Raw genomic sequence first — 25302 nt, forward strand, 5'->3', positions numbered from 1 at the left:
AAAAATATCTTCAGCCTGAAAAAGTCCAGGTGCAAAAACATTACACTATTACAGTCATAGCCATTCATAGTGCTGCCCTTGGCCTGCTCAGGGGTTGCAGAGTGAATGTAGCAATAAAGTGGCAAATTTCAATGAAGATATCTTCACTGAAGCTCACACATAACACAAGTTGCTCCTCACTGAGCTTCAGAAGGGAGAATTTCTCCCTGAATGTCATAAATAGCAAATAAAGGGGATGGTTTCCTATCAGGGGTGTCCTACACCTTCTCCTCCCTCGGACTTTGACTTGCCCTGCTCTGCAAGGTGTTTTCTCATTGTTGTATTCAAAGGGGAATGTTTGGAGAAAGGGATTAGAGTAGAATCCTTGAAATTAGTAGAAGTTCTTTTAGCATCTGCCACATCACATCTGTAGAACCATTTTTGCAACTTGGAAGATGTGTAGAAAGGACTGAATAATTGTGCAATCATTGCAGTAGCCAAGAGAAATCAACTAACATATCTGTAGTCAATAATTATTTTAAATAGTGCTAGTGGTAATTCATCATGTTGCTTGACATATTTGCATCAGGTATGTAAAGTTAAGCGAGGCTGCTGGGGGAGTGTTCACTCCAAATAATTAGAGATCTAAGCATTATCCTTTGATATTTAATCACATTTCCACTGTTAGGTCTTCCACTCTTAACATTCTTCAGGTTACTATTGACTAGAAACGCAATCACTCATATAATACTCTGGTTGCTAAAGCAAGGTTAGAGGCAAGGAATTTTACAGAAAGTTACTCAGCTACATAATCCTCACAGCCCGTCTGCACCTACTGAATCACCTCCCTGGATAGTGGAGCTACAACAACATTAAAGAAGCTCAATCATCTAGGACAAAACAGTCTATTTAGTCAAGAATCTATTCATCGCTTCATTTACTTTGTCCACCAACAACACATAGTGGTAGCAGTCTGCAACACATACAAGATACATTGCAGCTACTTATCAAGCCTCCTCCAACAATATCTTTCAAGCTTACAGTCTCAAGCACCTAGAAGAACATGATAGCAGATACATGGGAACACAAGTACCTACAAGTGTTCCTCATAGCAAAACTTGGTATAATTTATTTCATGATAGCAGTAGGTACAAGATACATTGGCTCATCAGAAATAATACTTAGGATGATCAGCGACATGATGACCCACACATCACCTTGAGCTAGACATCTCCTTTCCTCACTGAAGACGTATGACATCATCAGATTGGCTGGAGTTCAATGCACTCTTGAACATTAAGTCTTTCAGAAATGATACTTGATATAACACTACAAAGCCCAATTCTGTGCCCAAACACAGTAATTGTTTATCATTTCTCTCTTTGTGCAAGAATAATTCATAACAAAATTTGATATTTCAGTTTTTATTATAAGTGCCATTGGAAAGAGAACATCTTAGTGTTAGACTGAGATAACTCACTTATATAAATGAGCTACGTTCAGGTTTTGACTGCAAGAGAGATCTCATTGTTCAAAAGGCATTCCAATCCATGGGGAAAAATGATAAAGCCATTGCATGACCTTTGATATTCAGCATATTAGTTACTGATTTTGTTTAATACAGTAATAACAGTCTGTATCACATTGTCTATTTACCTGTTTTGCCACTAGCCATGCTAAAAAAAACCCTGTATTTGTATGGTTTCTTTCGTGTCTTTTTTTATCTCAATGTACATTGGTATTTGCAGGGAATAAAATCAAACAGAAACAAGAAAGTCTGTCTAAGGCTCCAGTGAGACACCCACCATCTGCCGCTTTTCTGATATAGAAATATGTTGTATGTTTGTGGAGAGGCTGAAGTCTTGGAGTAAAAGCAAAGTGCATGAAATCACATTATGGAGCATTACGGTGATAATGAGTGAGATTTCTGCCAAGATAGTAACAAAGCTATCATACTTGCTACTTCTTTCTGCACTTAACTAAGCAACTGAAAGGAGGCTTACACCAATTTTTAGCACAGTTTAAAGACTTATATAAAACTTTCACTCCTGACTTTCTGTGGTTTGACAGCAATCAGACACATTTAACTTCGTGACTGTGTAAAGAGCTCTGCATAACTTACAGGATTCTGTTATGTGTTAATGAGACAGTCAAGCGACAACAATGTAACATTTACATTTTACTAGTGATAAGTAAGTTGCAGCTTCCAATTCTCAGTAGATTTATGTACTAGTGTATATGTCAGAAAACAACCTAGTTTAAGATGTTATTATGTTTACTTAACAATTTCTTCAAAGCATTTTCCAATTTATAGTTTTTGAATTTTATTTATTGGATTTCTCACCAATCTGACTCAATACTTTATGAACTTTGAAATGACTAAACAATAAGATAATTTTCAATAATTAAGGTAAGCCAGCTTCTTGCCTTTAACAAAAGCTATTTAACTGCTAACCTGTTCCAATTTGTCTGTCTCTCAAATATAAATGAGAGTTACTCGAGATCGAAGAATATGAAGTAACATAGCATGTCTATAATGGCAGTCAGTCCAATCAGCCAGTATATTTCCATAGATTAACCTCACCTATCCATTCCTAGTTCACTTTGAGAAGATGCTGGTGAATTGCCTTCTAGAATCACTGCAGTTCATGTGCTGGGTACACCCACAATGCCATTAAGGAGGGAATTCCAGCATGTTAACCCACAATACTAAAGGGAGATATATTTCTAAGTCAGGGTGGTGATTGGCTTCAAAGGGGATTTGCAGGTGGAAGTGTTCCCATGTATCTGCTGACCTTGACCTTGGTAGTGATCATGGGTTTGGGATGTGCTGCCTAAGGAGCTTTGGAGAATTTCTGCAGCGTACCTTATAAATGATGCACACTTCTTCTGTCCCTTGTTCATGAGGGAATAGAGCACCCCATGTTTCCACACATCTTGTGTGCTTCAATATCATTCTGAATTTTCTTTCTTTTCTTATTTCAAGACTTTACAGTTGTTTTAAAAGTGGGAAGGTTCTTTCTGAAGATACCATTTATGCTTGGCTGTTTCATTTTCCTACATCCATGACATTCTGATGCATGAAGAGAATATAAATGTACTATATCATAAAAATGTATTCTAAATAAAAGTATGCTATACATGATTTAAATTTTATCATTAAAATTGTGATGTATATTGTATAATATAAACTGCTCTTTAGTTTCTTCCCAATCATCTGAAGACGACACAGTTTTGAAACAGTGGTAACTTTCACTTGACAAAAATGTAAAAAAATGCAAATGTGCCTATTAATAGAACAGGATAAACATCTCTATCACCACTTTAACTCTGGGTAGAGTCCAGCATCCAGTATGTCAATTATCTCATTTAGTTGCCTTAATTCTTCACCCTTTGCCTTAATTCAACAGTGTGACTGCTCATTTTGGCTCCACAGCTTTTCCTGTTCATGTTAATATTAGCTTCATTTAAACATCACTATGAGTTTATCCATTGATATCAGCTCGGGGTGGGGGTGGGGGTGGAGGTGGGGGGTGATGTGCTTCAAACTTCCAAATCTGTGCTATAAACGCCACCATCATTTGGGGCAGGTCATTATGTCTTAAGGAACTTCTAAATTATTCTAAATGATTTTGATCCATAACATGAAACTCAACAAGAAACCAATACAGAAAGAGGACAGATAAAGCTGTGGAATGAATTCCAGTAGATAGTGAAATGTTCTAGAGATTTTTAGTCCTTTTCTTTATCTGGCTTTGCAGTATTTTTTGAAGTTATTCCATTCACATTCTTCTTATTGCTGGAATGCCATAATTTTAAGGGCAAAAAATTGATTGGGCATTCAGAAGTATGAATCATTTGGATTTCTTTGAGAAACCAGTCAGTCAGATTATTGAACTTTTTATGTCATTGCATCCATTTCTTTTGGTTAGTCAATTGACCACCATAGCTAACTGTGTCGATAAATGTTATGTGGAACAGTGAATCAATCACATACATCCTGCTTTCTACCACTTGCACTAAAGCCTCCAATGCAGTGGGACTATTGCCCTGATTAGAATCACCTTCAGTATGAGCTCCAGCACCTACTTCAGTGCTACAATGTACCTCCCCTTTCAAAGTTGCAACATACGTGCTGCATGCGAGCTGTAACTCATGCTAGCCCTCATGATTTGATCTTGTGCTCAGGTTTGCTGCAATAATGTGAATGACCAGGCAATATGAAGTTTCAGCACTCCCTACATCAGAAGGCATGGGCCAATCACATTTCTCAAGCTTCATGTCATTTTTAGCCCTACATTAAGTCAAACTTCAATTTTAAATAGCTTCACTTTTTTAAATGTTCACGAGAAAGCTTTTACATTGCAAATGTTGTATATGCAATATATAGACAACAAAAACTGACCTTTTGGAGGACAACTGCTATATTTGTCATTGCAATGAAATAATATTTGTGGTTGGATTGTTTAACATCAAATGTATCATTGTGATAGATATAGGACTGATGTCAGAGGTAATTTATTTACTCAGAGATTAGTAGGGGGGTGGAGTGTACTGCCTGCAACAGTAGTAGCCTCACCAATTTTAAGGACATTTAAATGGTCATTGGATAGGCACATGGACGAGAACGGAATAGTGTAAGTTAGATGGGCTTCAGATTGGTTCCACAGGTCAGCACAACATCAAGGGCTGAAGGGCCTGTACTGTGCTGTAATGTTCTATGTTCTAAAATGTTACAGATTGCAGAGAAGGATCTATCCTTCTCGCACTTATCCAGCCATTCTAAAAACCTCTTAAAGACGATACAACAATTATCAAATGCAACTGGATTACAGTGCACTCTTCTTCTGCATGTTCTTTTTAATCATTTTCTTACTTTTCCTTTCTGTCTCTTTATCACTATATTTATCTATTCTCTTCCTCTCTTCACTTTCTCTTTCTGTATCTAATTTCTCTCAGGTGCTCTACACTTTTCCTCTATCATTTGTTATGTTTCCTTTCATCCTGAAATTTAATTAGTTAAGGAGATATGCTGTATTGGAATCAATGTTCACAAGGTCCCATTGTGACAATGAAATCACTGTGATGTTATCAAGTTGCATTTCCAGTAGGTCTTGGTGCAAATTAAATGTAATCTAAAGGATGAGGAAATAAATCCAAATCATGTTGTTGCAAGACCTGCCATCTCACTGGTTGCTAGGCTATTATGATGACATTCTCAGGATAATGATAAGAGAAGCCTCACAGGCAAAAACAAACAACCAGTCAGCAATGCTAACTTTGCAACTATCTTTGGCCAGCAGCACCTGGTGAATGATTTATCTCAGCCTCCTCCTGAGGTCTGTGCCATCACAGATGCCAGTCTTCAGCCAATTTGATTTACTTTGTGTAATATCAAGGAGTTGAGCCCATTAGACATTCTAACAACATCCTGGCTGTTGTGCTGAAGGTTCTTTTGTTCCAGATATGGCTACACTTCAAGCTGAACTATTCCAGTGCAGCTACAACACTGCCACCTACCCAACAAATTGCAAAATTGTCCGCGTCTGTGCTGTGCACAAAAAGCAAAACAGCTGCAATCCAGCCAATTACTTCCTCATCTATCTACTCTCAATCATCATAAAAAAGGCAGAACGTGGCGTCAACTGTGCAATCAATCGCCATGTAGTTACCAATAAGTGCTGACAAGGACCACTTCAAGCTCTTTACAGCCTTTGCTCCATCCATAGATAAAAGAGTTAAACTTCAGAGATTCAAATGACTGTGCTTGACATCAAGGCACTATTTGACTCAATGTAAAATCAAAGCATGCTAGTAAAATTGAAATCAATGTGAATCAGGAGAAAACTGATTGGAATCATGGCATAAAAGATGGTGGTTGTGGTTGTTAATGACCAATCATCTCAGCTTCAAGACATCGCTACAGGAGTTCCCAATTACAGTGTCAGAGAACCATTGATGATTCTGTTTTACCAATGATCTTCTCTCCACGTAGAGTCAAAAATTGGAATTTTTGCTGATGATTGCATAATGTTGTGACCAGGCAAGGACAAGGGAAGTTGGCTTCTCCCTACTGAACTCCTCTCAGTCATTTATAGCTCATAACTTGCATTTCCTTTTTAGCAATCAACTGTGACACTTCAGTTAAAATATTATTCACTAAGAAATGGAAGAGTCAATTACCAGATGTTCTTAAATAAAAAATTACTACTAATCCAAAAGAAAACAACAAAAGCATGCACAAACACAAGTAATAAGTTGAGACAAAGGGGTGGGGGAGTGGGTTAGTACAAGAGTCCTTGAATTGCAAAAGTACAATCTGAGTCTGTAGCTCCTTGGCTGTTGTGTTGGTCCTCAGTAATATTTCAATGTGTACAATTCTGGCATTCTCAATGAATATTGCCTTATTAAGTTGCTTTTTCTCCAGGCACTGACCTCCCAGGTTGTTAGAAGCAGCAAGGCAGACATCAAGTCTTATCGTTTCTGTTCTTATGAATCCATAATCTTCTCCTGCAGCACTGCCAAACAAGCAACTAAAAGATGATTCATTTTCATATTTCCAAGTCTAGCTCCATTGCCTTTCAAAACTGAATGTTCCACAACCAGCTTTTCAACGCCCAATATACGAACTGACTATGCATGCATGATTTCTTGATGCTGATTTAATGGTTTTTCTTCACAATTTTTGGATGAAATGGTAAGTTTAGAGAGGTGGATTTCAGTGATTTCCACGTGGGCTCTTAGGACATGTTGGAATATGTGACCAGGTGATCACAGCGGCCATTTTAGGTCCGTATTTATCCTCTCCAGAAATCATTTTTGTCCATGAAAGCCTCAGATATTAAAATCATTTGATATAAGTTAAATATCGGTAGTCCGTGTTTATTATGACCAGAACAGCAATGTCCACTTCAATTCACAACTCCACAGATGCTGAAGCAGTCTGTGTTGAATTGAATCATTTCCTGTTGATGTTCAATTAAATTACTATTATTGAAGCTCATAACCTCATTTTGACAGTCAGCATCAATGTCCTTGTGAGTCACCAATAACTGGAACAGTCACAGAAATACTGTGGCTACAAGAACAGGTCACATGTTTGATATCTCTCAGTGAGTTACTCACCTGATGATTCCCCAGAATTTTCCCTCTATTTATAAGGCAAAAGTTATGTGTTTGCTACAATGTGTCTTGTTAATGTAATGGTAAAGATAAAGCCAGTCGAGTGGGAGGCAACTGGTGGTTATTTAACCTAAGAGTCATCATGCCTCAGACAAGGGGAGAGGCTGAGAAGGAGAGCCCTTCATAATAACCTCAATTGATGCAGGAATTGAACTTATGCTGTTGGTATCACTCTGCATTACAAATCAGCCATTCAAGCTAACCAAACACTTGGTGTTGAGACACGAGAACTCCTACTCTCTTGCTTCAAAGGTGGTGAATAAGTTTAAAGCAGAAATAAATTGAATCTTGATATTAAAAAAAAGTGAAGATTATAAGAAGATAGGCAGGAACTTAGAGCATTCACATCAACCACACTGTAGATTGAATAGTGGAGCAGATTCAAGGGACTGAGTGGCTGACTTAATCTCTGAGTTCTTATGTTTGTATGTACTATTTAAAAGGGCAGGAGCAGCAGGTACATGGGGACACCATGCTCTGCAAATCACCTTGCAAGACACACAGCATCTTGATATTTTAAAATTTAACTTGTAGGATCAGGGTGTCACTGGCTAGGCCAGTATTTATTACCCATCCTTAATTGCCCAGAGGGCAGTTAAGAGTCACCCACGTTGCTGCGGGTCTGGGGTTACATGTAGGCCAGAGCAGATGAATGCATGGCTGAGGAGCTGGTGTATGGGAGAAGGATTCACATTTTTGGATCATTGGAATCTCTTTTGGGGTAGAAGTGACCTGTACAAGAAGGATGGATTGCACCTAAGTTGGAAGAGGACTAATATATTGGCAGGGAAATTTGCTAGAACTGCTTGGGAGGATTTAAACTAGTAAGGTGGGAGGGGGGGGGGGGGAACCCAGGGAGATAGTGAGGAAAGAGATCAGTCTGAGACTGGTACAGTTGAGAACAGAAGTGAATCAAACAGGGCAGGCAGGGACAAGGTGGGACTAATAAATTGTACTGCATTTATTTCAATGCAAGGAGCCTAACAGGGAAGGCAGATGAACTCAGGGCATGGTTAGGAACATGGGACTGGGATATCATAGCAATTACAGAAACATGGCTCAGGGATGGGCAGGACTGGCAACTTAATGTTCCAGGATACAAATGCTACAGGAAGGATAGAAAGGGAGGCAAGAGAGTAGGGGCAGTGGCGTTTTTGATAAGGGATAGCATTACAGCTGTGCTGAGGGAGGATATTCCCAGAAATACATCCAGGGAAGTTATTTGGATGGAACTGAGAAATAAGAAAGGGATGATCATCTTATTGGGATTGTATTATAGACCCCCTAATAGTCAGAGGGAAATTGAGAAACAAACTTGTAAGGAGATCTCAGCTTTCTGTAAGAATAATAATGTAGTTATGGTAGTGGATTTTAACTTTCCAAACATCAACTGGGACTGCCATAGTGTTAAAGGTTTAGATGAAGAGGAATTTCTTAAGTGCGTACAAGACAATTTTCTTATTCAGTATGTGGATGTACCTATTCGAGAAAGTGTAAACCTTGACCTACTCTTGGGAAATAAGGCAGGGCAGGTGACTGAGGTGTCAGTGGGGGAGCACTTTGGAGCCAGCGACCATAATTCTATTTGTTTTAAAATCATGATGGAAAAGGATAGACCAGATCTAAAAGTTGAAGTTCTAAATTGGAGAAAGGCCAGTTTTGACGGTATTAGGCAAGAACTTTCGAAAGCTGACTGGAGGCAGATGTTCGCAGGTAAAGGGACGGCTGGAAAATGGGAAGCCTTCAGAAATGAGATAACAAGAATCCAGAAAAAGTATATTCCTGTCAGAGTGAAAGGGAAGGTTGGTAGGTATAGGGAATGCTGGATGACTAAAGAAATTGAGGGTTTGGTTAAGAAAAAAAAGGAAGCATATGTAAGGATAGATCGAGTGAATTCTTAGAAGAGTATAAAGGAAGTAGGAGTATACTTAAGAGGGAAATCAGGAGGGCAAAAAGGGGGCATGAGATAGCAATAACCCTCTCTGCCTCCCGAATGATCCAAAGTTCATCCAGCTCCAGCTCCAGTTGCCTAACGTGGTTTTTGAGAAGCTGGAATTGGGTGCCCTTTCCGTAGATACAGTCAGCAGGGACACTGTCAAAATTAGGTAGTATATAATATGCAAGAAATCTGGTAACAAATGAAATGATTATTTGATCAGTTCAGTGGTGTCTTAAGATAAGGAATGTGCACTATTCCACAAACTCAAACAAAACTATTCTGGAATTACCTAGTCACTGCACACTAGGCATCAAAATTCCTTCACCCGATTAACCAAAGGAGGAGATTTTAAAAGTGATTACTTTTCCTCACCTGGGTATGAAATTAATATATCAGTGAATTCAATAACTTAAACTAACCTACTTAGCATATGACAAAAAAAATCGAAGTACAGATGGTTTCCATTTTTTCCTGACCAGGGCACTATAGCTGTGGCTCTTGACTGACATAAAAACTAATGCTGCGCCATGAGTGCAGAAGTTAGAAGAGATCCAATATTTTGGATGACAACATCCAGCATCACCAATGAACTATGGATTGCCTGCATCTTTCGAAAGCAACTTGTCATTTAAGATAGGATGTTATGTTCTGCAGCTATACCTCAGAGTGCAGTCAATTGTTTGTTTGGTCAGGGGTAGCACAGCGGCTAGTGGTTAGCACTGTTGCCTCATAGTGCTAGGGGCCCGGATTCAATTCCAGCCTCAGATGACTGTGTGAAGTTTGCACATTCTCCCTGTGGCAGCATGGGTTTCCTCTGGGTGCTCTGGTTTCATCCCGCAGGCCAAGTGAATTGGCTGTGCTAAATTGCCCATAGTGTTAGGTGTATTAGTTAGGGGAAAGGGTCTGGGTGGGTAACTCTTCAGAGGGTTGTTGTGGACTTGTTGGGCTGAATGGCCTGTTTCCATACTGTAGAGAATCTAATCAATTTATATGTAAACTAATAGCGGTACAGTGTTCTTGGTAAGTAGCTTTGAGGGACTGCTCACAAATCTGGACAATATGCGCTCAAGATTTTATGCTCACATATTTAATTACACTCAATGCGTGTTCCATTATAGATTAGTAGATTAGTTCGAAGGAGATTAAAAATAGCAGAAGCTCAGTCGGATTACTTTTTCCAAGTGTGGCATTGTCAGGTTATGGAATACATTATATCAAGAGGTTAAGAAGTAAATTTAATCACATGAAGATCATGGCTCATGACTCACATTCCCCTGAAGCTGCAAGGTTGTGCACGCATGCAGTCACCCCAGGTACCACACACAGTGATTGACGTCAGAACACCGATCATAGCATTGACTTCAGGAAGAAAATTAGAACCATTGCTCGGCAACCCCAGCCACAGAGTACAGATAAAATACTGTCCATTGTGATGATGCTGTCACTTTAAAAAGGTTATTTATGTCCTGTTTTTCTTTGAAGAGAGGTTGTAAAGGCAGAGGTGCTGAAAATGGCTATGAGAGACTGCCTTAAGTCAACAATCAGAGGTGGCCTTTAGAGTTTTTAGAACAGTTGTACAATGGAAGGGGAGTGGCCAGATCTCCCGGTTCAGGCTTCCGAGTTTTTGTTTAGCTGTAGCAGTCATAAGAATTTTTGAGTACCAGAAAGGTTGCAAGTTTCATTAAATGATTCCTAACTGACATTCTCTGAAATCTCTGTCTGGATATTGTTCCCTCCTGCCTGTAAGAATCTGTCTTTGAATTTACCATTTTGCCAAGGAGTGTATTTATTGGATGTTACGATATTGGACCAGTTAATTAGTTAAGCTATTGTAACAAGTATTCGGTTAAGTTTTCCAATAGTTATTCTAAATATGGCTTTCTTTGGTTCCTATTTTAACAGTAATGTTTAAATAAATTTTGCTTAAAGCCGAGAGATTTGACGAGTTGCATCGCACCGGGAACACGTACTTCACATCCACCTTTAAAGAAAGAATAAGAAAAAGTTAGAGTCTAGGCCACCTTCTTAAAATATTTTGAGGAGTCTGGCCTGGTCCACAATACATGCTTTCACCAGAGCTATGGTGGTCCAGACTATGGAGTTGCTGAAGATGCAGTTGAGAGAATGAGTCCCTCCAGTACAGTCTCAGCAGAGCACACCACATCATCCTGATTAGCTGTATTCTGCACAATTGAAGTTTGCAACGAGGTATTGTGCTGAGTGCCTAGCAACTGGTGGAATGGGAGCTGTCTTCCATGAAGCTGGACAAGGATACTAGGGGAGGATGAAGCTCGCCTTGGGATTACAGAACTCAGCCACACCAATCACGACAGGACTGATTGCCACTGATTTGCAGCAAATCATCAACTGTCAAATAGTCATTGGTCAAAATGCCTGCTTTTGGATTGCATTTTGCAGGCAAACTGCAGCCACTATTCATTTGTTTGTGTTCACTGTTGCTGGGTGTAAGTAAAATTGTCTGGTTACTTTCTGGTATGTGACGGTCCCCTGCTGGACAATGATACAGTATGGCTCCACAGTGAACACTGGGGACTAAGAGCAGCATTGACTTAGAAGAGGTTTAGACATGTTGCAGCTATGGGCCAGTGAACTATGTGGCCTGATATTTAAACAGTGATGAGGATGAGAGAATGTTGTTGTATGTGCAATGGAGTGTCAGCCACATGGGTTTCTGGCTACTATGGCATTGCTACTGGTGAGGGGCAAGAAGAGATTGCCAATGCCTGTCTGGGTGCACAGTGGTCTTTTAAGCTGGCATGGGTGCCAGGGATTCCAGATTTTCATTGGATATCCAGTTGTTCTGGGAACAACGAGTATAGCAGGACTGTAGAATTGGCTTAGAGTGGCACCATAAGGGTGGGGTAGTTAATTAATGAGGTGAGGTTGGTAAGATGCAGTGAGAGCTTTCTCTAGGCCTCATGGCAAGAAACCTACCGTGAAACACAACAAAACCGACATTTAGCCAAAAAGCTTAAGATTCAGCTCTGCGTTGCTATGTTAGTGAAGTCTCCTGCCGTCTCTCACACACAATCAGCTTGCTGCTACCTGAGGATATGCATCCAGTTTGAGATATTTATCCCATTTCAAAATTTAACTCACCCTTCAATCCTTTCCCTCCCATTAAGTGAGTTCATAATGAGGCCAACGATTCAAAATCATAGTTCCATGAATGGTGGCATTTACTCAGAGATAAACGTTGTATCGTAGACTATCAAAGTATGGAATAACCCAATAAAGACGATAAAGATAAATAACTAATACTCTGGAAGCTCATGGATCCAGTAGAGGTGGTCAGGTAATGCCTGTCTGCAGTACTAATGGTTACTGATGTGGTGAAATGAAAGAAATCAATTTTGACAGGGTGCGGGACAAAAAAACGATGGAGGCGTTTTGATGTAGTGCTGTGTTACAAACTGGAAGCAAGAAAGTGAAAGTGAGAGGTCTTTGTCTTCTATTTCTATTCTGTTTCTTTTCTTTTACAATTTCTGCCTAACTGTTCAAGAAAACGCAAAGTCCTCTTTACTAGAGAAGCAGAATTTCACTAAGTAACCCAAGAGACTGAAATTGATTGAAATATCACATCTGTAATGTTGGTTATTGTACACTTACAAAAGGAACATGATCTTTCTGTTGCTCTAAGCAGACAAGCAGGAGGCTGGAAGAACACAGCAAGCCAAGCAGCATAAGGAGGTGGAGAAGTCAACATTATGGGTGTAACCCTTAATTTATATAAGCCTGGCTTTGTGTTCTTCCAGCCTCCTGCTTGTCTACCTTGGATTCCAGCATCTGCAGTTTTTTTTTGACTCTTTCAAAAATAAGTGAACATGTACTCTAGGGATCAGTAGCAGAGTTAAATGGCACCAGGTTTTCCAGACTGTAGTTGCCAGAGTATCTGATTGATTCATAACACATTTAGTTGGAGTCAGTGATCAATCCTATCTTTCAGTTCTTCTTCATCTCCACAATAGACATATGCCAATGGCAAAGATGCTCTTGATATGATTGTCTGGACCTTTTAGCTGATAATATATAAAGGTTTCTTAAAATGTTTACATTTCATCCATTTTATCACTGGTGTTGACTGTTCCTTCAATTCCTGCTAGTGGCCTCCTTCCACGTATTAGTCTCTGACTGTTTTTGGAAAGGAGACTTTGCCATTGAGGCCCAGAAGTTAATAGTTCCTCGACCTCACACTGTTGCTATAGAGATGATTTGCTGCCGGGCGAATGTTAATGTCTATCAGTGGAAAACCTCAAGGTTCAGTTTATTATGGCAAATTTACATTTTTGTCACCCGTTAATGAAATAAGATGTCCCAAGGCATAAGAGCAATCCAAAGCAACGTGATACAGCAAACCTCATTAGGCAACGTTAGAGTTACTGACCTAAAGCTTTGCCAACAAGGTGGACTTTACAGAGTATCTTAAAGGATCCCAAGTGAGTCAGAGAGGTAGAAAGTTTGAAGGAGGGAATTGCAAAGCTTCAGACCTAAGCAGCTAGAGACACATTACCAAAGGTGGATGCACAACTGAGCAGAATTAGATGAGCACAGCGATTTCAGAGGGGGGGCATTGGAATGTGGTGAGGGTGTGATTATGGATAAGTTTGCAAAGGTAGAAGGGATTTGAAAACATGTTTAAGAATCTTAAAATCACTGAGTTGTTTGACTAGGGTCAAACACGGGTCAGCAGCACAGGAGTGATATGTGACAGGGCCTTGCTGTAAGGAAGAATACGGACAGCAGAGTTTTGGATGACCACGAGTTTACAGAAGGTAGAATGTAGGAGGCCAGTCAAGAATGTGCTGCAATAGTCAAGCCAAGAGATGGATAGGGGTTTCAGCTGCAGAAGGGTGGAGGTAAGAGCCATGTTGGATGATGTTATGGAGGTGGATGTAGTCTTAGTGTCAGCCGCGATACCTATTGAAAACTCCCTTTGGGTCCAAAATGACATCAAGATGGCAATTAGTCTGGTCAAATCTCCAGATAGTTGCCAGAGAGATGAATGGAGTTGATGGGAAAGGCGCAATACTTGTGTTCAGAAACAAAGACGACAGATTCTGCCTTCTCATTTGTCCTGGCCCACAGGGAATAACAAAAACATTTTTTAAAAGATATATACCTTCAAACTTCTTCTGCACCAAATTCCCTTTCTGAATAGTTTGATCACAGAGAGGTTAGTTTTGTATCTGACTGTAAAATTTTACCATCACTAAAGAGGCTTAAAGAAAAGAGATGTCATTGGTACTCAATCTGTGCCATTTCAGATGACTACTAACTAATAATTGCATGTTTTTTTTATTGTAAACTCCAATGAAGGGCTCTAAATCTGGAATCCATAATTAATTTACTGTGGAAAGAAATCTGTCATTTAAAAAAATCATGTAGAGTTCTTTACTTACGTACCAATATAAAACAAAGCTTAAAATGTCTTTCATCCCCACATAATCAGCATGAAACTCACAATAAGAAATTTCTGTCAAAAATTTGTGTCAAATCCAATTATATTCACACCAGGAGGTTTAAATTTATGTCACTTCATTTAAGAGATAAAAAGGCTGTGGGATAATTACGTTATTCTATATGTCATACCCTCCCCCAGCCTTATCTAACCTTTGTTAAATAAAGTATCAGTTTGACATTGGAAGTTAGATAATATTCCCTATTTGGTGTGACAAGTGGAGTAACCTCTCATTACTCAGTGACATTGCTGTAGGGCTCCTCATGCAGGGTTGATAAATTACAGTGGAGTGAAGCTGCTCAAGTTAACCTGTTACTATTGCTGTTAAACAAAATTTCTTAGTGATGATCACAAGAACCTAAGTTCCTTTGGCCGTATACCCAAATGTGTTCTGCCTCAATGTACCTGCCTGTGTTTCCACATTCAGATATTTTGCGTAGAGTACTCAGGCCCTGGGTGCACATTTCATCCCACGTTTGAACATGCCATCATTCAGGAAGAAGTCTTTATGTTGCAACAGGACAAAATTATGGTGGGTGTGTGAGTATTGTGACAAGCTGATTTGCAATTCTGATTTTGTGAATGTTTATCTTGCCTTCTCTAGAATATCATGTCAAGGTAGATGGGGATGTGACGTGGAGGGAAGGTTGTGATGGGAAGGATGGGAATGGAGGAGACTCTTGTTTTGTTACTGGCAACCATGAGATTTTGCTGCAGGGATTCAAACAAAGCAGACAATGCTGCTTGATGTCAAGCCTCTGAAATGTCCAAAATTGGATGAAGAAGAATACAGTAGGAGATGGACCAAAGGATTAATGCCAACAGCAACAGCCAGATAATGTGAGGGCCAATTAGAAAAATATTCAATAACCTGACAAATTGCATAAAAGTTGTATAGATCCTTGATTAGATCACCTTTGGAATATTGAACAGTTCTGGACTCCATATTACAGAAAGAATATAGAGGCATCGAATGAGGTACAACAAAAAGTTACTAGAATAATGCCAGAACCGAGTTTAAACCTATTGGGAAAGAGATAACAGACAGGGCTCTATTCTCTTGAGAAAAGAAAACTAAGGAGTGGCCTGAAGAAATCATTATGATCAGAGCAGGAGTCAATAGGTTACATGCAAATAAAATGTTTTCACTTGCTAGGGGGAGTTCATAAATATAGGACAGTCACTAATTAATCTAATATGGAATTTGGAAGAGGTTCCTTTGCCAGAGAATGGTCAAAATGCATCTCCTTACACAAAGCTCAATACAGAAATTTCTGTTTTGAGGAATTGACATAGTAATAATGTATAGGTTGATCAACTAACACAAGTGAGTAGGGGAAATAGGAAACACGTCACTAAAGATTGCTTGGAGAGGTCAATAATCCAAATTTCCCTGGCTAAAGTGTCAAGAAAAGAATATATTTTGCAGTCTTCTGAAGTTGTGCCACACCGTGAGTGGAATGGTAAGCATACTCAGAATTGGATTTAGTTCCTCTGGCCCTGCACAGGACAATAGGCAGCAAGATTCCCACCATCAGCCCTGCTTATTTGAAATCTCTCATTTTAAGGATCCTCCTTAAATGTACCTCATTGAATCATCTTTATGAGTCTTTTGGCAACCGCTGGATTACAACTCCGGCACAATGTACATCAAAGAGGCAAAATATGTGTCTTGCCAATATCAGTCATCTCTCTCTGTCACAATGTCCCATGGATATCTCTGATAAGCCTCTTTACCATATCCTTGTTGGTGATGATGCCTCTCCATGTGATGCTCAAGATCTTATGTCGACAGCACTGATGGATGATGTCCAACTTGTGTGACCCATTTGCTGCTCTCTTCCATGTCTCACGGGGATAAACTTCACTTCATATTATTACAGACTGTAAAGTCACAGCTGCATGGCCATGTTGATGATCTTGGATGCCCTGACCAAGTGAATCCTCTTGAATACTATTTTGCTGATTCTAGTGTGGGTGTTGATCTCCTGATCACTCTCCCCAGAGGAGTCACTTCTGTTACAATTGAGGCTGCAGGAGTACGCAGGCATACATGTCTCATTATTCCATAATGCAAGATCATAATGCAAAATAAAAGTACTTATCCACTTACTGGGATGGCTGTGCATATACACTATCTATAATCAGGTGTAAAAAGAAAAAAGACAAATCAAGATAAAATAAAACCAGGTTTATTATGAAAACAAAACATATTCAGGGAAGGTGCAATAACTAGTTAACATATGTAGATGATAATATGCAAGTGTATAGTCACTATCCCTCCAAATAACCCTGATCTCTTTCTTAAGAAGAAACCTCCTTATTTTTTCAAACTATGAGCCACAGTTCTAAACTGCCCCATGAGAGAAACATCCTCTCAGCAATCCTCCTGTCAAGCCCCCTCAAGATCATTTTTGTTTCAATCAGATGATTGCTTCTTGCTCCTCTAAACTCCTATGAGTATGGGGACAACCCGGTCAACTGTCCCCCATCAGCAACCCCTCATTCGAGGAATCAGCCGAGTGTCCTTCACCTAAACTGCTTCCAATATCCTTCCTTAAATAAGGTGGTCACAACAGCACACATTACTATCCATGTGATCTCACCAGTACCATGTGCAGTTTTAGCATAATTTTTCTACATTTATACTCCATTCCCCTTGCAATAAAGATCAACATACCACTTGTGTTCCTAGTTACATGCTATAACAATATGCTGACTTTTTCTTATATATGTAGCCAGATCCCTCTGTATTGCCACATTCTGCAATCTATCTCGTTTTATATAATATCCCACTTTTGATTCCATCAATCTCATTTTTGGATGAATCAAAAGTGTGCAGGCAACATTTGAGTGGCAGTTCCAGGAGCAATTGCAGAGCAGTAGTATAAGAGAGATTCCAATGTCAATTTTAGTAGTTCTCCCGAGGATTCTGGTTTATGTTACACAGTGCTTTGTCACCTCTTTGTCACATTGTAATGTTACTTGCTCATTGTTCAAAATAGTGATCAGCTGACCAAATGAGAAGGCTGTGTAAATGCGATGAACCAAAATGTGAAACATTGTATTGCAATGATGTGTATTCTGACTTAGCAATGAAATCCTATTTCAGCACTCTAAGTACCTATTTCTGCCTCTTGATCCTCTTCCATTGCTTCTGAGGAATATCTTAGCCCTGATATTCAACTTGTCCTCTGGAAGCTGAAGATTGTACAGGGCAAGGTGGAAAATCATATAAAACCCAAAGGTGACTTTTCTTGCAGTGACATCTACCCAGACCTTGGCACTACAGAGCAGGGATTGATTCCAAACAGAGTCGTGTAGCTGTCCTGAATGTGCTTCAGGCCTGACCAGGAACCCCAGTGAACCTGCAGCAGAACCAGGTAGCATGGGTAACCAGAAAATTGAACAGATGGAGCAGCAGCTTCAAAATTAGGATAGCACACCAGCCTACTGCCCTCCAACAAGCCCCATTCCCCAAAACCAACTCCCATAAGTTCAATTATACCCCTCAGGAAAATTCTGTGATGTTTCCTGTTTGCAAAGCTCAGAGTGGAGTGAGTATAAACTTGTTTGCCAGTATGTGAACATGCAGTGCAGAGTTGATGGATGGCTAAGCTTGATTCATGGAGGTTGCTTTCTAAGTAGTCAAGTGATGACTATATTGATTTTATGTGGCAGTAGAATAGAATGACTTGCTCATTGTGAGCACACATGTCAAGCTTGGAAAATAGAATGTGATAATGCTATTTGATATTTAAAACAACAGTCCTGTGAAGGTTGCTTGACACAGTGCAATGTAGCTGGCTTTACTTTGACATCTATCCTGACGCTGGGAACTGGTTTGCCTATTATTCCTGGAAGATGAAGACAGTGAGCACTTTGACAGCTCCTCCCATGCAGCTATATGCTCACTTCATTGCAGAGGAAAATCCAGCAACAACCCAAAAGGGTAACTGTGCTGCACTTTTAGTTAAAAGAAAAAAAATCCAAAAGGCTTCAGTCGATGTGGAACTGACATGTTCTCTGCTGTAGCAATTTCTTATTCCTTTTGTGAAAAAAAATGAATTAATCCCTCTAAATATCAGCTGCAGGTTTTAAACTCTATAAAGTACTTTCATACTTGCTTAGCCTCTCAAGCCTCACAGTGTTTGAGCTAGTCCAGAGAAGCTTCTTGTTGTATTCTGCAAGACTTAAAGTGCTCTGATACTGAGTGGTCCTTTATCACACTGAGATCTGTCACTTTAGCACTGGAATTGTAAAACCCTCGAGTACTTTTTCCTGTTTTTTATCAACATTCATTGCAACTGCATAAGACTTGTACATGAAGTATATGTCATATGAATTGGACATCTCAGACATTATAGGTAAACCTCAGATAGGGGAAGAAATCTGCCATCCTTACCTGGTCTAGTCTACATGTGACTCCAGACCCACACCAATGTGCTTGACTTTTAACTGTCTTCTGCACAATTACAGATGGTCAATAACTGCTGGCTGTTTAGTGGCACCCGTGAACAATTATAAAAGCAATTATAAATGCAGAACTACATGGAACCTTTAAATGTGAAAGGTATTCAAGTCTCTTCATACCATCATCTTGAAGTTTTGCAATAAATCTGAATTTTCCAAATAAATCACCAAATATTGTAACAATGCAATGAATAAAATCAACAATACATAGTAGATTCTAAAAATACAATCAGAATAGATGAACCATCCATGATACCTTGTAACTTCAAAGACCGCAATTTCCTCCCAGACGTGGTCGACGATGGTCTCCACCACATCTCCTCCATTTCCTACTCCTCTGCCCTTGAGCCCCGCCCCTCCAATTGTCACCAGGACAGAACCCCACTGGTCCTCACCTACCACCCCACCAACCTCCATATACATCGTATCATCCGTCGTCATTTCCACCATCTCCAAACAGACCCCACCACCAGGTATATATTTCCCTCCCCACCCCTATCAGCGTTCCGAAAAGACCACTCCCTCCGTGACTCCCTCGTCAGGTCCACACCCCCCCACCAACTCAACCTCCACTCTCGACACCTTCCCCTGCAACCGCAAGAAATGCAAAACTTGCGCCCACACCTCCCCCCTTACTTCCCTCCAAGGCCCCAAGGGATCCTTCCATATCCGCCACAAATTCACCTGCACCTCCACACACATCATTTATTGCATCCGCTGCACCCGATGTGGCCTCCTCTCTATTGGGGAGACAGGCCGCCTACTTGTGGAACACCCGGACCAACCAACCCAACCACCCCGTGGCTCAACACTTCAACTCCCCCTCCCACTCCACCAAGGACATGCAGGTCCTTGGACTCCTCCATCGCCAGACCATAGCAACATGACGGTTGGAGGAAGAGCACCTCATCTTCCACCTAGGAACCCTCCAACCACAAGGGATGAACTCAGATTTCCCCTCCCCCCACCTTGTCTCAGTCAAATCCCTCGAACTCAGCACCGCCTTCCTAACCTGCAATCTTCTTCCTGACCTCTCTGCCCCCACCAGCACTCCGGCCTATCACCCTCACCTTGACCTCCTTCCACCTATCGCATTTCCAACGCCCCTCCCCCAAGTCCCTCCTCCCTACCTTTTATCTTAGCCTGCTGGACACACTTTCCTCATTCCTGAAGAAAGTCTGATGCCCGAAACGTCGATTCTCCTGCTCCTTGGATGCTGCCTGACCTACTGCACTTTTCCAGCAACACATTTTCAGCTCCATGTGAAGGGAATAGGCTGGCTCAGTGCCTAACAGTTAAGGTGGTTCCTTCACAAGGAACAGACAAAATCTGTGTGTATTTCACAGTGCATGAATAATGACTAGGTTTCCCACAGTGAAAGAATGCCCAGCTCTCTGTAATGCTGCAGAGATACAGTTTGTTTAAAGCAATCTATTTGTCTGAGAACATCTGCCAGGTATTCAGTAGCTTTTAAATTAATTCCAATATTGCATAGTGTTAGGAATTCATCAACAACAAATAAGAAGTTGCATTAATATCTGAATTTTACTGTGATTGTTATGATAAAAAGTAACTTATGTTTAATGCAAACTTTCTTACAACAAAGTAATTTTTTAAACCTATTTTAACATTGGTAAATTAGAGATCATTAATTGTATCTGAAAGTGGACTTCAAGTTGAACTTACAATTGGCTTTGCACAGATCTATTATCACACTGAGATGACTTTATATAGTGCCACTAACAGAGGAGAACATCCAGCATCTCATGGAGGTTTAATCGGATAAATGTAGATGCAGAGTCAAAGAAGGAGCTATTAGAAGGACTGGTCTACATTTTGAATAATGATGTGAGTTTTAAGGGATTGTGCTATAGGAATACATGAAGTCAAGTAGTGGAGAAAGCAAGTTCCTGACAATACTAGACAGCCAATGTCAGGACTGTCAGTCATAAATCCAAGAAAGTGTGTTTGTATGTGTTGTTTTTTGGTGGTGTTCACTAGGTACAGGGATAAAAGTAAGTATGGGGTGGGGATTTGCAATGGCCAGTGCAAGAAGAAGCAAGAGTTTCACAGATTTTGTAAGGCTGGAGTGGGCTCCAGCAATAGGAAAATAAATAACCATCAAGAAATTGAAAAATGGGGCAAGATCTTAAAGAACAAATAGTTTTGTCTTCTCAGGGTTTAAGACTCAAGCAAGACTGGACATTGCTGATTTTCAGGGGTTTGTGATCACACTTACCTAATGGCTTATTGCAATTCTTTGATAGATTGTTGAGAAGCAGAAGTTTAGATATGGCATATTAGGCAATTTGATAAAGAAAAAAATACACAAACTATGACAGATGAGTTCTTTGATGAAATGACCAGGAAGGTTGACAAGAGCAGGGCAGTACATGTAGTCTATATGGATTCCAGTAAGGCCTTTGGTAAGGTTCCACATGGTAGGCTGCTCTGGAAGGTTAGATCACATGGAATCCAGGGGGAGCTGGCAAATTAAATAAAAAACTAGCTTGATGGTAGGAGGCAGAGGGTAATAGTGGAAGGATGTTTGTTAAACTGGAGGCCTGTGTCTAATGGAGTGCCTCAGGGGTCAGTGCTGGGCCCATTACTGTTTGTTATCTATATCAATGATTTGGATAAAAATATTCAAGGCAAGATTAGTAAGTTTGCAGATGACACTAAAATAAGCAGTACCGTGAACAGTGAGGAAGGTTCTCAGAAATTGCAGTAGAACCTTGATCAGCTGGGGAACAGGGCTGAGAAATGGCAAATGAGTTTAATATCGATAAGTGTGAGGTCTTGCATTTTGGAAAGTCAAATCAAGGTAGGAGTTTCATGGTGAATGGTAAGGCCATAAGGAATGCAGTGGAACAGACAGATCTTGGCATTCATGTTCACAGTTCTCTAAAATTTGAGTCACACGTAGACGAGACAGTGAAGAAGGCTTTTGAAACACTGGCCTTCATCAGTCAGGGCATTGATTATAGAAGTTAGGAAGTTATGTTGCAGTTGTTCAGGATGTTGGCGAGGCATCACTTGGAATATGGTGTTTTGGTCACCTTGTTATAGGAAGGATGTTATTAAACTGAAAAGAGTGCAAAAGAAATATGCAAGGATGTTGCCTGGACTCAACGATGTGAGTTAGAGTGAGAGGTTGGACAAGCTCAGATGTTTTTCTTTAGGGTATAGGGGATAGAGGAGGGACCTCATAGAGGTACATAAGATTATGAGAGGCATAGCTAGGGTGAATACACTCAGTCTTTTTCTGAGGGTTGAGGAATTGAGGACTAGAGGGCATCAGTTTATGATTAGAGGGGAATGAATGAAAGGGAACCTGAGGGGCAATATTTTTACAGAGAGGGTGGAACACATATGAATGACCTGCCAGCGGAAGTGGTTGAGGCAGGTACATTAACCACATTTAAAAGGCATTTGGATAAATACAGGGATAGGAAAGGATTAGAAGGATATGGGCCAAGTGCAGGGAAATGTGGTTAGCATAGATGGGCATTTTGGTCGGCATAGTCCAGTTTGGGTCAAAGAGCCTGTCTCCGTTCCGGTCTCGATGACTCTAAGACCAAAGCCTTCTTATTTGCAATACACTACATTGATAATAGAGTCAGCTGAGGCATGAGTCAAGACCTTGATGAATTTTATGACTTCTCTTTCCTCATAGAGAGAGTTGTTACATTTGCAGAAGGCTAGTTACCAACGTGATACCATTAAATGAGGTCTCATGCTACACAGGAAATACCAAATACAGCATGCTGAGTTAACACAGATTTAACAGGATCCTAAGTTCTCAGTAACAAACAAGTAGTCTGAAAAAAACAGAGCTATCTAAGGGTTGACGGAATTAATTGAGAGTAGCACTGAATGCTATCAATGCACATGGACACATGAAACAGTTGCCAAATGGCAAATGTTGGTGACACAAGGAGGGCAGCAGAGATAATTTGCAGGTGATAATAAAGTCATAAAATACTGGAGCAGAATTAGGCCATTCAGCCCACTGAGTCTGTCCACCATTCAAACATGACTGATAAATGTCTCAACCCCAATCTTCCGCTTTCTCCCTGCAACCCTTGATCTCCTTACTAATCAAGAACCTCTCCATCTCTGTCTTTAATACACTCAGTAACTTGGGCTCCACTGCCATCAGTGCCAATATTAAGAATATCCTCCTTATATCCATTCTAAAGAGTAGTGCCTTTACTCTAAGGCTCTGCCCTCAGGTCCTAATCTCTCCTACAAGTGGAAACATCTTCTCCATGTTTGTTCTATCTAGGCCTCGTAGTATTCTATAAGTTTCAATGAGGATTCCCTCTTCCTCCTTTGAACCTCCATTGTGTGCAGACCCAGAATCCTCAACCACTCCTCATATAGCAAGTCTTTCATCCCCAGGATCATTCTTGTAAACCTCCTCTGCACTCTGTCCTAATCCAGTACATTCTTTGAGAAAAAGACTGAGTGTATTCACCCTAGCTATGCCTCTCATAATCTTATATAACTCTATGAGGTCCCTCCTCTATCTCCAATACCCTAAGGAAAAACATTGAAGCTTGCCCAACCTCTCCCTCCAACTCAGATCGTTGAGTCCAGGCAACATCCAGGCATAAAACTGCTCACAATAGTTCAAATGTAGTCTGACCAGAGTCTTATACAGCCTCAGCAGTAAATCCCTGCTTTTGTATTCTAGCCCTTTTGAATACTAGAATTGCATTTGCCTTCCAAACTGCCAACTGAAACTGCATTTGGCCTACAATTTTAGACAATCCTGAACCAGGACTCCTAAGGCCCCTGCTGCTTCAGATTTTGGAAGTCTTTTCCCCCCATTTGCAAAATGGTCGACACTTCTATTCTTCCTCCCAAAGTTAATGACCTTACACTTTCCCACATTGTATTCCAACTGCCACTTATTTACCCACCCTCCTTGTCTGTCTACATCCTTCTGCAACCTTTCTGCCTCCACAACACTATCTGTCCCTTCACCTATCTTTCTGTTAAAGCAAACCTAGCAACAACACCCTCAGTTCCTTTGTCTAGATCTTTAATATGTAATGTGAATAGTTGTGAATTGTCCCAACATGGACCTCTGTGGAACTCCTGTGGTCATCAGCTGTCATCCTGAAAAAGACCCCTTTATCCCCACTCTCTGTTTTCTGCCAGTCAACCAATTTCCTCTCCATACCGATACCTCCCCGAACACCACAGGGTCTTGCCTTATTTAGCCTGGCACCTTGTCAAAGACCTTCTGAAAATCCAAATAGATAATGTTCAATAGCTCTTCTTTGTCTAACTTCTATAAATTTCAATGAGGATTCCCCCTTCCCTCTTGCTCAATACCTCTTCAAAGAATTCTAATAGAGTTGTCAGGTACGGCCTCCCCTTGACTCAGTGTTGACTCAGCCCTATTTTATCACGCACTTCCATGTACTCCGCAACCTCATAATTAATAATGGACTCTGAAATCTTACCAACAACTGAGGTCAGACTAACTGGCCCACAATTTCCTGTCTTCTGCCTCCTTCACTTCTTGAACAGGGTGTTAAGTTACCCATTTTCTCGTCCTCTAGAACGCTCCCTCACTAAATGGTTCCTGGAAGTTCACCACAAACGCTTCCACAATCTCCTCAGCTATTTTTTAGAATCCCTCCAGTGTGGAAGCAGGCCACTCAGCCCATCAAGACCACACTGATCCTCCAAAGAGTATTCCACCCAGACCCAGCCCCCAACTACCGTATCTCTGTAACCCTGCATTCCCAATGGCTAACCCACCTGTGTATCCTTGGACACTGTGAGCAATTTAGTATGGCCAATCCACCTAAACTGCCTATCTTTGGACTGTGGGAGGAAACCGGAGCACCCAGAGGAAACCCACACAGACATAAGGAGAATTTACAAACATAGTCGCCTGAGGGGAATTGAACCCAGGTCACTGGTGCTGTGTGGCAGCAGTGATAGCCACTGAGCCATTGTGCCATCCCACCTTCAGAACTCTGGGGTGTAGTCTAGCTAGTCTGGGTGCTTTATCCACCTTCAGACCTTTCAGCTTCTCCAGCATGTTCTCTTTATTGATGGTCACCACAGTCATCTCTGCCCCCTGATTCCTGACTCTTCTGAAGTACTAGTATGCACTGGTGTCTTCCATCGCAAAGACTGATGCAAAGTGTCAGCTCAGTTCCTCTATTCAATTCCTCCATCACTCCTCTGTTCCCATGCCTAGTTCTTCAGCCTCATTTTCCAACAG

The sequence above is a fragment of the Chiloscyllium punctatum genome, chromosome 38 (genome assembly GCF_047496795.1).
Source record: "Chiloscyllium punctatum isolate Juve2018m chromosome 38, sChiPun1.3, whole genome shotgun sequence".
In the NCBI taxonomy this organism is placed as follows: domain Eukaryota; kingdom Metazoa; phylum Chordata; class Chondrichthyes; order Orectolobiformes; family Hemiscylliidae; genus Chiloscyllium; species Chiloscyllium punctatum.